The following is a 12,723-nucleotide window of genomic DNA, read 5'->3' on the forward strand; positions in this document are numbered from 1 at the left end:
TGAAAGTTTTCTGAATTGGAAAGAAGCCATGGAGTGGTTTTTGTTGACTATTAGAAAGTCTCCATGTCATTTTCTGCTGAGTAAAATCTACACTCTACATGTTTTGAAATAATTGAGACAACTTAAAGCTTCTTGAAGGCAAGATATCTCTTATAGCATCACTTCTTTTTTTTTTTTTTTAATTTTATTTATTTATTTTTTGACAGGCAGAGTGGACAGTGAGAGAGAGAGACAGAGAGAAAGGTCTTCCTTTGCCCTTGGTTCACCCTCCAATGGCCAACGCGGCCGGCGCACCACGCTGATCCGAAGGCAGGAGCCAGGTACTTCTGGTCTCCCATGGGGTGCAGGGCCCAAGTACTTGGGCCATCCTCCACTGCACTCCCTGGCCACAGCAGAGAGCTGGCCTGGAAGAGGGGTAACCGGGACAGAATCCGGCGCCCCGGCCGGGACTAGAACCTGGTGTGCCGGCGCCGCAAGGCGGAGGATTAGCCTAGTGAGCCACGGCACCGGCCTATAGCATCACTTCTATATTTTCAGTTTGTTTATCTGTCTGCACAAACATTACATTTTTGTAACTTAACTTCCGTTAATATTTTTATGATATGAAGCAGTACATGTGGCTGCAAAACAATTGCACTTTGTTGCATTCCAAGCAGTGTCAGCAGCATATTTCATACTTGTTTTGTTTTACATGTATAGAATGCATTGTATTATTTATAATAAATTGTGTTTGTGTCATTCAGGAATTAACATTACTTAAATGTGTAAATTCATCAAGAATAATAAATAGTTTAAAATAGAATATAAGGATAGCAATGAAAAGTTATAAAGATGATGTTTATATTTTCTTTTCCTTTTAAAATAAGTTACATATCTTTGATAAAAATTCTAAATTTGAACATAACTTACATGATATGAAGTACGTTATAAATATTACCCATAAAAATTTAATTATTTTTTTCTCTTTTCACACAATTCTTCCTATCTTATTCAACTATAGCTGTAAATCCATTTCCACTCTATCTGGAATTGATAGAACTTTTTGGGAATTGACTGTTTTGACTAATGAACCAAATCCCATAAATAAACTTCTAGTTTATTTGTTTAATTAGATAACCTTAGTTTATCTTTAGTCCAAATCCATTTATTATATATACCATGAAGAAGAGAGAAACATAGTTGGGTAAATGTACATTGGGAAACAATTGCGAGACAATTCTTACGAACACACATCCCTTAGACAAAATTTGTATATCAACATTAATCAGGAGAGGCAGTATTCTAGAATAATAAATTCAGGTCATAAAGTGAAATGAAGCTCTCCATCAACAAAATGAAACACAAATCTCCAGCCCTTATGACAGGCTACACACGGAGGCTTGCTTCCAAGGCGTATAGTGTGGAAAGGAGGGGAAAGAGTAATTTCACAGTGGAGAAATCTGGTGCTATGGTGTGAACATTCCCATGCTGAAATCCCAACATTCAGGTGATAGCACAGAGGTGCACCTTTGGAGGTGATACCCCATGAGGGCAGACTCCTCATAAATCAGATTAGTGCCCTTATAAAAGAGGTAAAGTGGGGGAGGCTTTTTCAACTCTTCCACTGTTTGAGGGCATAGTAAGAAGTCAGCCATCTACAACTTAGAGGAGGCCCAAAGGGTTCTCACCAGAGCCAGCCACACTGGCACCCTGATCTTGGACTTTCTAGCCTCAGGAACCATAAGAAGTAACTTTTCTGCTGTTCACAGAAAGTTGGGAATAATTTGTCGTAGTACTCCAAACAGAAAAACTGTCTTTCAAATAACACCACCTTCAGATGATCGACAGGGACCAATTATGCTGATAGCATGAATCCTGATGATAGTGTAATGCGAATGGCAGCCATTTATCTTTTCCAACCCCTTTACAAATCACATAATTCCACTCCAATCACAAGACAAACACCAGACAAACCAGAATTGAGAAATACTCTACAAGTTACCAGAGCACTACTCAAAAGTGTCAAGGTCATCCAGAATGTGGCATAGAGGGTTAAGCCACTCCCTGAGACACCAGCATCCCATATGGGCACGGGTTTTGAGAACCCACTGCTCCACTTCTGATCCTTCTCCCTGCTAATGTGCCTGGGAAAGCAGCGAAAGGTGACCCAAGTGCTTGGACTCCTTGCACCCACGTGAGAGACCTCAAAAGAGCTTCAGGTTCCTGGCTTCATCCTGGCACAGCTCCAGCTATTGGTACCATTTGGGGAGTGAACAAGCAGATGGAAGATCTCTCTTGCTTACTCCCTCTCTCCCTGTAACTCTGCCTTTCAAATAAATAGAAAATAAATTTTTAGGGAAAAATAGGAAGTGTCACAGTCTAAGGAGACCTAACAACTGAAAATAGTTTATGTGTTGCCATGTAATTAACTCTGGAGGAGAAAAAAGACATTAGGTAAAAATTAAGGGAATCAGGGGCTGCCACTGTGGTGTTGCAAGTAAAGCCACCACCTGCAGTGCCAGCATCCTATATGGGCTCCAGTTCTAGTCCTGGCTGCACCATTCTGATCCAGCTCTCTGCTATGGCCTGGAAAAGCAGTACAAAATGGTGAAAGTCTTTGGGCCCAGCACCTGCATGGGAGACCCAGAAGAAGCTCCTGGATCCTGGCTTCGGTTCAGCACAGCTCCGGCCATTGTGGGAATGAACCAGCAGATGGAAGACCTCTCTCTCTGCCTCTGGTTCTGCATCTCATAACTCTGACTTTAAAGTAAACAAATAAAATATTTAAAAAAGAGAAAAAATTAAGGGAATCAAAATGACATGTAGAGCTTTTTAACCAGATATCAATATGGAATGACTGGCTATAACAAATGAACCACACCAATGTAAGCTATAAATAATAGTGGAAACAACAGTGTTGGACATATAGGTACCCTTGTGTACACATTGTAACATTTTTATAAATCTTAAACTATCCTAAAAGGTTACACACACACACACACACATATATAACTTATATATATATATATATATCATAAAGAAAAAAAGACTGTACTCTTTTCAAGCCACAGTTTTCTTTCATTATTGAAAAGGAAGCAACCTGATATAATTGAAAGTCAAACCCCTTGATTGGGGTGCTGGTAGTTGTTTGACATTGAAAAATCACGAAGGCCACTGATGTGCCATGGGGGTTAAGCTGCCATTTGCAACACCGACATCCTTTGAGAGCCAGTTCAAATCCTGACTGCTCCACTTGTGATCCAGTTCCCTGAGAATATGCCTAGAAAAGATACCCCAAGTGCTTGGGCCCCTGTCATCTATGTGAAAACGTGGATAGAGTTCCTGCCTCCTGGCTCCTGGCTTTGGCCTGGTCCATCCCCAGCCATTGCAGCCACTGGGGGAATGAAGCAGGTGCAAGATCTCTTTCTTTCTCTCCATCCCTCTGTAACACTGCCTTTCAAAAAGTAAATCTTTTGTTTAAAAAAAGGAATATAGGGGCCGGTGCCATGGTTCCCTTGGCTAATCCTCCACCTGTGGCACCGGCATCCCATATGGGCACGGGGTTCGGTCCCAGTTGCTCCTCTTCCAGTCCAGCTCTCCGCTGTGGCCCGGGAGGGCAGTGGAGGATGGCCCAAGTGCTTGGGCGCCTGCACCCGCGTTGGAGACCAGGAGGAGGCACCTGGCTCCTGGCTTCGGATCAGCATAGCTCCAGCTGTTGCGGCCATTTGGGGGGTGAACTAACGCAAAGAGGAAGACCTTTCTCTGTCTCTCTCTCTTACTTGTTCTATCTGTCAAAAAAAAGTTTAAAATTTGAAAAAAAAAGAATATATTCTTCTGGACTTTGAATAAATATTGGTACATTATTCACAACTATATCTTATACATATTTGTAGATGGTTCACATGTACATTTTATATTTATTGTACATGATTCATAAATGTTACATACATTGATACATATTTTACATTTCCCATGGTATAGGCAGCAGTGAACCAAAGCTTGCAAAGGGGTAGAGTCCCATACATTGTAACAATGTCTTCTAGTGATCCTGCCATGAATCCAGAGTAAGGATAAATGAAAATTGCACTTCCTACATTTCAATAATCACCTCTTTAGGAAAAATAATTTAATACTTCTGAGAATCCACATGTATTTTCTCCAAAGAACAAAGGAGTAACACTGCAGTACAGTAATAAATCTCGATAATGTTTATTAAAAATGCTTAATTTTCCAAAAATATGTAAATCATAAAGAGAAAAGATGCTGAAATAAGCATTTGGAGCAATTCAATACTGAAAAATGATACCAGAATAAAACTGCTACATACATGCATATTTCTATTGATTTTCAGTTTTGAGCCTCATTAGTTAACATGGAAAAACAATTTATCCAAGACTTAGGAGATGGAATGTAATATCAAGCAATTGTCTGTTGGCCTTGAATCTAGTTAAGTTTTGGGTCTTGAAGCTTGTGGATAAAATTTTAATTTCTTAAACAACAGATACAATAACCAACACTAGTTTTCAGATGATACTAAGAAGAGGGAGTAATCTCTCAGTCCTATGTCACTCTTCCTGTGTTAACTTCTCCAGCCAGAGTAGCTGATTCTATGAAATATTACTGTTCCCTGCATAATAAGTATAAACAACTTTGACTGTAGAGGTAGCTGGAGTATTAAAATTCTCTCGATTTTCTCTTTACCCCCAGGAACTTTCTCCCAGACACCATGGGCAGTGGTGATGAGGCAAAAAGAGGAGGCAAGAACAATGGGTGTGATTTGAGAAGGCGAGTTGTGGGAGGCAGCAAATCACCCATGTCTGTGCTCTCCTATCACTAGGAGTCATGTTAATGCTCTCATGGAAAATGCTCTTACTCTCCACTATGGTCAGCAACATTTTCATTATTTACTACTAAAACATGAAGAAAAAATCAAGCATGTAAGTACTATAGCCTTTTCATATATATCTGCAAGATAATGGACAAGGTTGACAAACCACAATTCACTAGTCAAATATAACCCAGTGCCTATTTTTGCACGGCCCATGAGCAAGAGTTTTTATGGTTTTTCTACATTTTAAACAGTTGAAAAAATCAAAATAATAATATTTCATAACACATGGAGATTATTTGAAATTCAAGGGCAGGCATTTAGTCTACAAGTTGTGATGTCTGCATCCTACATAAGTGTCTGTTCAATCCCTGGCTCCAGCTTCTGACACCAGCTTTCTGCTAATGCAGATCCTGAAGACAGCAATGTGGCTCAAGGAATTGAATTTTTGTCACCCTCCTGGGAGACCTGAATTGAGTTCCTTGTCCAGTCCTAGTCATTGTGGACATTTGGAAGCAAAACAGTAGATAGGAGAGAATTTCTCTCTCTCTCTCTCTCTCTCTCTCTTTCTCCAAGTACAGATTTTTTAAAGATTTATTTATTTATTTGAAAGAGTTACATAGAGAGATAAGGAGAGGAAGAGAGAGAGAGAGAGAGATCTTCCATGCACTGGTTGACTGGTTCACTCCCCAGATGGTCGCAATGGCCAGAGCTATGCCGATCCAGAGCCAGGAGCTTCTTCCAGATCTCCCACATGGGTGCAGGGGCCCAAGGAGTTGGGCTATCTTCTACAGCTTTCCCAGGCCATAGCACAGAGCTGGATTGGAAGTGGGTCATCTGGGACTTAAACCAGCACCTAAGTATTTTTTGAAAACACAGATAAACTCACTTGTTTATTATGGCCTACAAAATAAAGTTCAGTATTCAGAACAGGGAACACATGGCTCACAACTACCTATACTCTGGCCCTTTGCAGAAAAAGAAATTATTAACACCGGAAATAACATGTAAAATGAAAAGTGTAATTAATAAAATCAATAATAATGAACCACTTTCTTATGATTAGTATAGTATCTTATAAAGGCCAGTAAACAGTATGCTAGACAGAAAAAGTGGGGAAAGGATTTCAATGGATGAATTAAAGTAAGAAAATTGGTTAAGTCTCTACTTATCTTCACCATAATAAATGGTTATTGGATCAAATTTCTGTTTCTCTGTCATAACACTGTTTCCTAAATATGCTTTCAACTAAATAAATGGTCAATTGACCCTCAAGATACATATCTATTAGAACCACGTCATTGAAGATTAGAAAGAATAATGTAATATCAGTGCAATAAAAATGGAAAAAAAATAAAGAGCATTGATCAGCATGATTTTACAATATGTTTTAATGTCAAGTTTTACCTGAAATCATCAAACTTAGATTTGAATTCAGTTCTGACAGTTAATTTAAAGAAATTACTAGCTGACACCGCAGCTCACTAGGCTAATCCTCCGCCTAGTGGCGCCACCACACCGGGTTCTAGTCCCAGTCGGGGTGCCGGATTCAGTCCTGGTTGCCCCTCTTCCAGGCCAGCTCTCTGCTATGGCCAGGGAGTGCAGTGGAGGATGGCCCAAGTGCTTGGGCCCTGCACCCCATGGGAGACCAGGATAAGTACCTGGCTCCTGCCATTGGATCAGTGCGGTGCACCTGCTGCCGCACGCCGGCCGCGTTGGCCATTGGAGGGTGAACCAACGGCAAAGGAAGAGCTTTTTCTCTGTCTCTCTCTCTCACTGTCCACTCTGCCTGTCAAAAAATAAAAATAAAAAAAAATAAAAAATAAAGAAATTACTTAGGCTTTTTGACTATACTTTCTAATTGTCCATCATTATAAGGAAAAGAATGAAATTAAAGAGATAAATCAATAACTTTATTTTTATTCTCTGGATAACAGATTAAACACTAGAACAATCCCTTGATTTAATAATGCTGCAGTGGTTACTCAGTTGTTTGTTTGGTTGTGATGTGTCACTGTGATGACTCAACCTGAAATTAGAGTTTATTTTTAGAACTTTTTCCCAATGTGAGTGAGTAATATTTCTTTTCTTTTTCTCTAACTACATTTTAGAAGGAAAGAATGTACTTTACATAATAAAGACAACAACATGAACCTTCAATAAACATTTTAAAATGAACATAGAGATAGAAGGGTTATAATTTTCTGTACATAACATATTAATAAAATTGCTGTATTACTTAGTTATCAAACTACAAATCTTTCAATTGGTCATCACACAGGGGAAAAGCCTTTTTTTCTTTGAATGAGCATGACTTGTTCCATGTATCTATTGTAAAATAGTTGATATTTTTAAGCACTTAGAAGTGACCTAATACTGTAGACCTTTTTATGCTAAATGTCAAATACTCCATGTAAATTTAGAATAACATATACACAATATATGCGCCTTTAAAATTTATAGATTCAAGGTTAGGAAAATGATTCTGCATTGACTGTTTTTTCCCCCTTCATTTGAAAACCAAAATGAGGGTGTAATAACAAAACAAAGTAGAGCCTTCTAAATTATGTTGGCTTGCATTTGGTACTGGCAGTTCAATCTCACTTTAATGATGTTGTACAATTTATTTATATTTATCGCCTGATATTCTTATAAGAATTAAAGATTAAATATAAAAGTCCTAACTTTTCAACTTTGATTGTATTATTAGAAATAATAGACAATTTAGTTATAGCTTTGGGTTTTTTTATAATTTTTTGAACATATTGTTTTCAACTTTAATTCTGGTCTTATCTAATCATCCCCTTATAATTCTCTCTCATATACTAGCAATACTGACTCAGAGTGTATGTTTTATGAAAGAATAATTAGGCAAGTTTATACCTGAACCATTTCTGGAATTGCAGTATTTATTCCTCATGTCTAAATTTAGTCCTCAGATGCAGATATACTGATAAAAGGAGAACCATGTGTTGGTTTTTTTTTTTTTTTTTTTTTTTTGACAGGCAGAGTGGTCAGTGAGAGAGAGAGACAGAGAGAAAGGTCTTCCTTGATGGCAAGAGCCAGGTACTTATCCTGGTCTCCCATGGGGTGCAGGGCCCAAGCACTTGGGCCATCCTCCACTGCACTCCCTGGCCACAGCAGAGAGCTGGCCTGGAAGAGGGGCAACCGGGACAGAATCCAGCGCCCCAACCAGGACTAGAACCTGGTGTGCCAGCGCCGCAAGGCGGAGGATTAGCCTAGTGAGCCGCGGCGCTAGCCGGAGAACCATGTCTTGATTCAGAGTTGTTTCTGAATCCAAAAGCATGATGCACATCCACTCTCACCCTTCTTTCTCCAGGTGAGAAGATCTCCCTTGATGTAAAATCTCTCACTAACTGATAGGCATATAAAGAAATTCGCATTGCTTCTCAGCCTTTTGGCTAAGATCAAGTGTGTGAAGAAAACTAGCACATGTTTATATTTTAAGTCACCCAAACTATTTATTTTTGTATACCTATGCTTGCTCATGTCATACACTATGCAAAACTTACCCATCAAAAAGATGTAAAATTACAAATAATTAAACCTTACAATCACATGACAATAAAGAAAAAAAGTTTCAGGTTAACATCTGCTGCTCATTTTCTCTGCCTGTAGGATTTGGAAGCAATCTAACAGATCCTTCAATTTAATTGTGATGTCCTTTAAGCAAAGTCTATGCCACAGGTCAATTTTAGGGATAGAGGCTGGGTACAACTACTGTAGTAAATAGTGACAAATAAAAATTATCCCACCCTTCTGAAATACACTGTGTATCCCTCTTTAATAGCAACTATCACACGTGTGTGTGTGTGTGTGTGTGTGTGTTTTTGAATTTTCTAGTTTACTTTAGGAAACAGTGTAAGATGGATAAGATGACCTGGTTTTACTACTTATTAATTGTAAAATCTGGAAAAGTGTTTAACCTTTATGTGATCGTATTTTCTTACCTATAAAATAAATCTAGTAAAACCTCAGGTTTGTTAAAAGGATTGAATTTAGTAATTGACATCTACTTTAAAAAGGGGCAACCTTACAAATGCAAGTCCTTCTTCCCTCAGTAGATTGTGAGTTCCTTGGAGAGAGAGAGCCTCTGTTAGTAGTCATTAGCCTACTACAGTGGAAGGATGTTATCCTTAGCTGTTAATACAGTGAAAGTAACAAATAAATGTTCATAAAGTGAATGAGTAAACAAATAGATGACTATAAGTGCAAAGTTCAACTATTTTCAGGAAAAGTACCTACCTATGTTATTTTAAAATAAAATCATAAATGTTTTAGTGAAGCATATATGTGTCAATAATGTCACTCCAGAACTCACACCTAAAGCTAATAAAGCTGAGATTCCTGATTGAGCTACAGAAATGATTTCAAAATATTCTCTATTGATTTCATAAATTTTCTAAAAAATTAAAAAGTTATATATATCTTTGACCACCTGACTTTGGAGTGAAAGATTGTGACAGTTTAGGTAATAATCACAACACCAGCGACATAATACTACAAGCAACCATGATTTACTTCCTGTAACTATGTTCCAGGCACCCCACAGGCACTGAGCATATATCAAGTCCTTTAAAGCTTACTACTTCTTAGGTATGCCTTATTGCCTTTTGTAAATGATACAGTGAATCTTGAAGATATTAAATAATATGTGCAGTATCGTATGCATAATAGAAGACAGAGTTGGTATTGGAATTCAAGACTGTATCAAGTACGAAAGTCTCTGTCACAGCGAGTTATAATTAAAGTGTCCCACACTGGTGAAGCAAACAGAAGCACACACAAAATCACTATGGAACTTTTACTTAAAATAGACAATGACATGAGATTGTGTATGAAATTAAATAAAGCTGACAAAGTTGCTGCTGGATAATCAGACGATGTATAAACCAAAAAAAAAAAAAATTCTGGAGAAGAGATGAAGCTTTGATATCACTGCTTTTACTGCCGTCACTGCCATCCTCTTCATCTGAATTATCATCAAAACCCTGACACAATCACAGCACATTCCCTCACAGTGGTCACGAACAGAGCCAACTCCACGTCGACTTCACTTCAATCCAGCTTTGCAAGAACTGCATGCACACCATTTTCCACATGAGAAGATGGAGTTCAGAAGAGATCATTTAGCAGTTTTTGGAAACAGCATCCATCTTAGGCATGGAAAGAGATTATCGGAGAGTGGAGCACAGCCCCATCCCTCTCTGATTAGACCTGCCATTCAGTTTCCTTGCCATTAACCTGCCAGAATACACGCAGAAGGCCCCAAAATACTTGCAGGTGATTTTCTGTAATATCTCCTCGATTGATTTGTAAAGTTAGCTTTTCTTTACTCTTCACTTTACCACCCTGCTGCTATTCTTTATGAAGTTGTTGCTCAAATGCTTAATGGACAGAGTATCCTGACAGAAGATGCGTTCAGCGGTGGATAACAAGTACAATACAAACAGTGATTGCTATCTTATTATATAAGGAAGGCTCTATTTCATCTCTCATATTACATACCCACTGCTGTTCCCTCCATATAATTGTGTATCCAAAATATGTTACCTACTCTGGGTCATACTCCTGAAAGTATGGTCCTTTTTATTTCAAACAGCTCCACTGGAGTTCATCTCCATTTACTCCCTGCCTCAGAGTCATAGTAGCAATGACATGTTGTAATCTTTCTAACACACATATATTGATGTTTCTCCAAATTTATTCACAAGTATGGTGAGATGTCATTGCCCCTAACTGAGTTGCACAAAAGTACCAGTTGATATACTGAGCCATAAGAATGACTTCCTAAGGGGTAAAAGCCACAGTGGAGTTTTATGCCATCATGAAAGAACATACTACTTGTATAAAGCCATCATTTCACAAAGCATCTAATGTGCCAGAATTTTAGAGACTAGAACCTGAAACTCTAGAAATACATCACATTTTCATATTGTAAGATAACAAATAGGTGCAAAATCTAGTGCCAGAATAGGTTTTTAGCTTTGCATTTCTTAGGAACAAATGTAAAGTGCAAATTGGCAAGTGTATATGAATTATCAGATGTTCCCTCATGAAACACCATGGTTGAACCTACAGTGGAAATCTGCTCATACAAGGCATCATCTATCCAGGTGTGAGATATGTGGTATTTGCATCTTTACACATGCATCTACAATATACACAGATAGAAGAGTGGAATTATTCTGTGCGAAGGCACAGAAAAATGCAATGATTTGCAGAAATAAGAGTTGATTTGTGATGTAATTCTTATGTGTCTGAAATTTGTGTGAACTTTAACTGTATTCTAACTGGCATAAAGATAAGACCAAAATTGTGGAACAGCAGATTAAGCCACCACCTGCAATGCCAGCATCTCATTTGAGTGCCAGTACAAGTTTCAGCTGCTCTGCTTCCCATCTAGCTCCCTGCTAATACACCTGGGAAAGCAGCAGCAGAAGATGGCCCAATTCTTTGGGCTCCTGCCACTGTTGTGGGAGACCTGGATGAAGTGCCTGGCTCCTGGCTTCAGCCTGACCAAGCTCTGGCCATTGTAGCCATTTAAGATGTGAATTAGCAAATGGAAGATCTCTTTCCTTTCACTGTCTCTGTCTCTGTCTCTCAAAGAAATAACTAGACCTTTTTATTAAAAAGATTTTGTTTATTTTATTTATTCATTGGATAAGCAGAGTTATAGACAGAGCGAGGGAGAGACAGAGAAAATGGTCTTCCACCGGCTGGTTCACTACCCAAATGCCCGCAATAGTCAGAACTGGGCCTATCTGAAGCCAGGAGCCAGGGTCTTCTTCCAAGTCCCCCACATGGGTACAGGAGTCCAAGCACTTGGGCCATCTTCCACCACTTTCTCAGGCAATAAGCAGAGAGCTGGATCAAAATAGAAGCAGCCAGGACATGAACCGGCACCCATGTGGGATGCAAGGGCCTCAAGCGGAGGTTTAGCCTACTATGCCACAGCACTGGCCCCATAAACAGATCTTAAAAAAATTGAAGTTTTAATGGACACATAATGTAAGCATAAGTGAGGCATGATGCAATACATTCCTTTATTAAAATGTAAAGTGAGGACTTTCAGAGGAAAGCTGGTATATATTCTAATATAAAAAATACTACACCCACGGTAAAACCAAGATATAACTCTAGAAAATATTATTATTGAGTTGACTCTTTGCTGTCTTATAATTATAATGTCTTGGCCTTTTCAAAGTAAAAATTACTATAGAAAAAATGATACATTTTTCCAATAAAGAAGACAAACATATTTCTCAACATTAAACTAACGATGACTATAGAAAGATATCAGCTTTTAATTGATTGCATTAATTATAACAAGGAAAAAGCTTCTGGACAGGTATCAGAGTTAATTAATATGTCTTTAGATGAGCAAGAAGTTGATAAGTAGAAAGACTTAAAAATGGTATTACTGGAAAGAGCAAGCAGAATTGTAAGACAAAATTCAATTACAACAAATGTATTGATGTCTTTCACTAAGTATAGCATCTTAATCACTTGCATTAGCATTAATTTAATTTCAAGTTTAATTACATTTTGAAATATTGGTTTTTAATAGACGTATGGGTTTGACCACAGATAAATGAGAAACAGTCACAACTCAGTAAACACTTGCTTTATCTTTCCAAAAAGAGGGAGATTGATAGGGAAGCAAACTGTGTTAAACTTCCAGGAATGGGCTGTAATAGCAATCCTAAGATAACCAAACTAAACTCTTTCTGGTTCTCATGGCATTGAGTTGAGTTTGGAAAGCATATATAAAATATCTTTTTCTCTAATAGGATGCAGTACCCAGTAAGAGCATAATGAAGATATAGCATGAAAAACACACTGACAGTCGCCGTATTTCCTATCTGGAACCAGCTTCACAATTTTACTAGCTC

The 12,723-nt window shown here is 38.3% G+C and overlaps 1 protein-coding gene and 1 pseudogene across 1 annotated transcript in view; one reads left to right on the plus strand and one right to left on the minus strand.

Moving 5' to 3' along the window:
- Positions 1-12,723, minus strand: part of NYAP2 (neuronal tyrosine-phosphorylated phosphoinositide-3-kinase adaptor 2) — a 308,720-nt gene that overhangs the window by 11,000 nt on the left and 284,997 nt on the right. The window lies entirely within an intron of this gene.
- On the plus strand, positions 8,210-8,340 carry LOC138849204 (U2 spliceosomal RNA; annotated as a pseudogene).

The sequence above is a fragment of the Oryctolagus cuniculus genome, chromosome 3, assembly GCF_964237555.1.
Source record: "Oryctolagus cuniculus chromosome 3, mOryCun1.1, whole genome shotgun sequence".
Taxonomy (NCBI): domain Eukaryota; kingdom Metazoa; phylum Chordata; class Mammalia; order Lagomorpha; family Leporidae; genus Oryctolagus; species Oryctolagus cuniculus.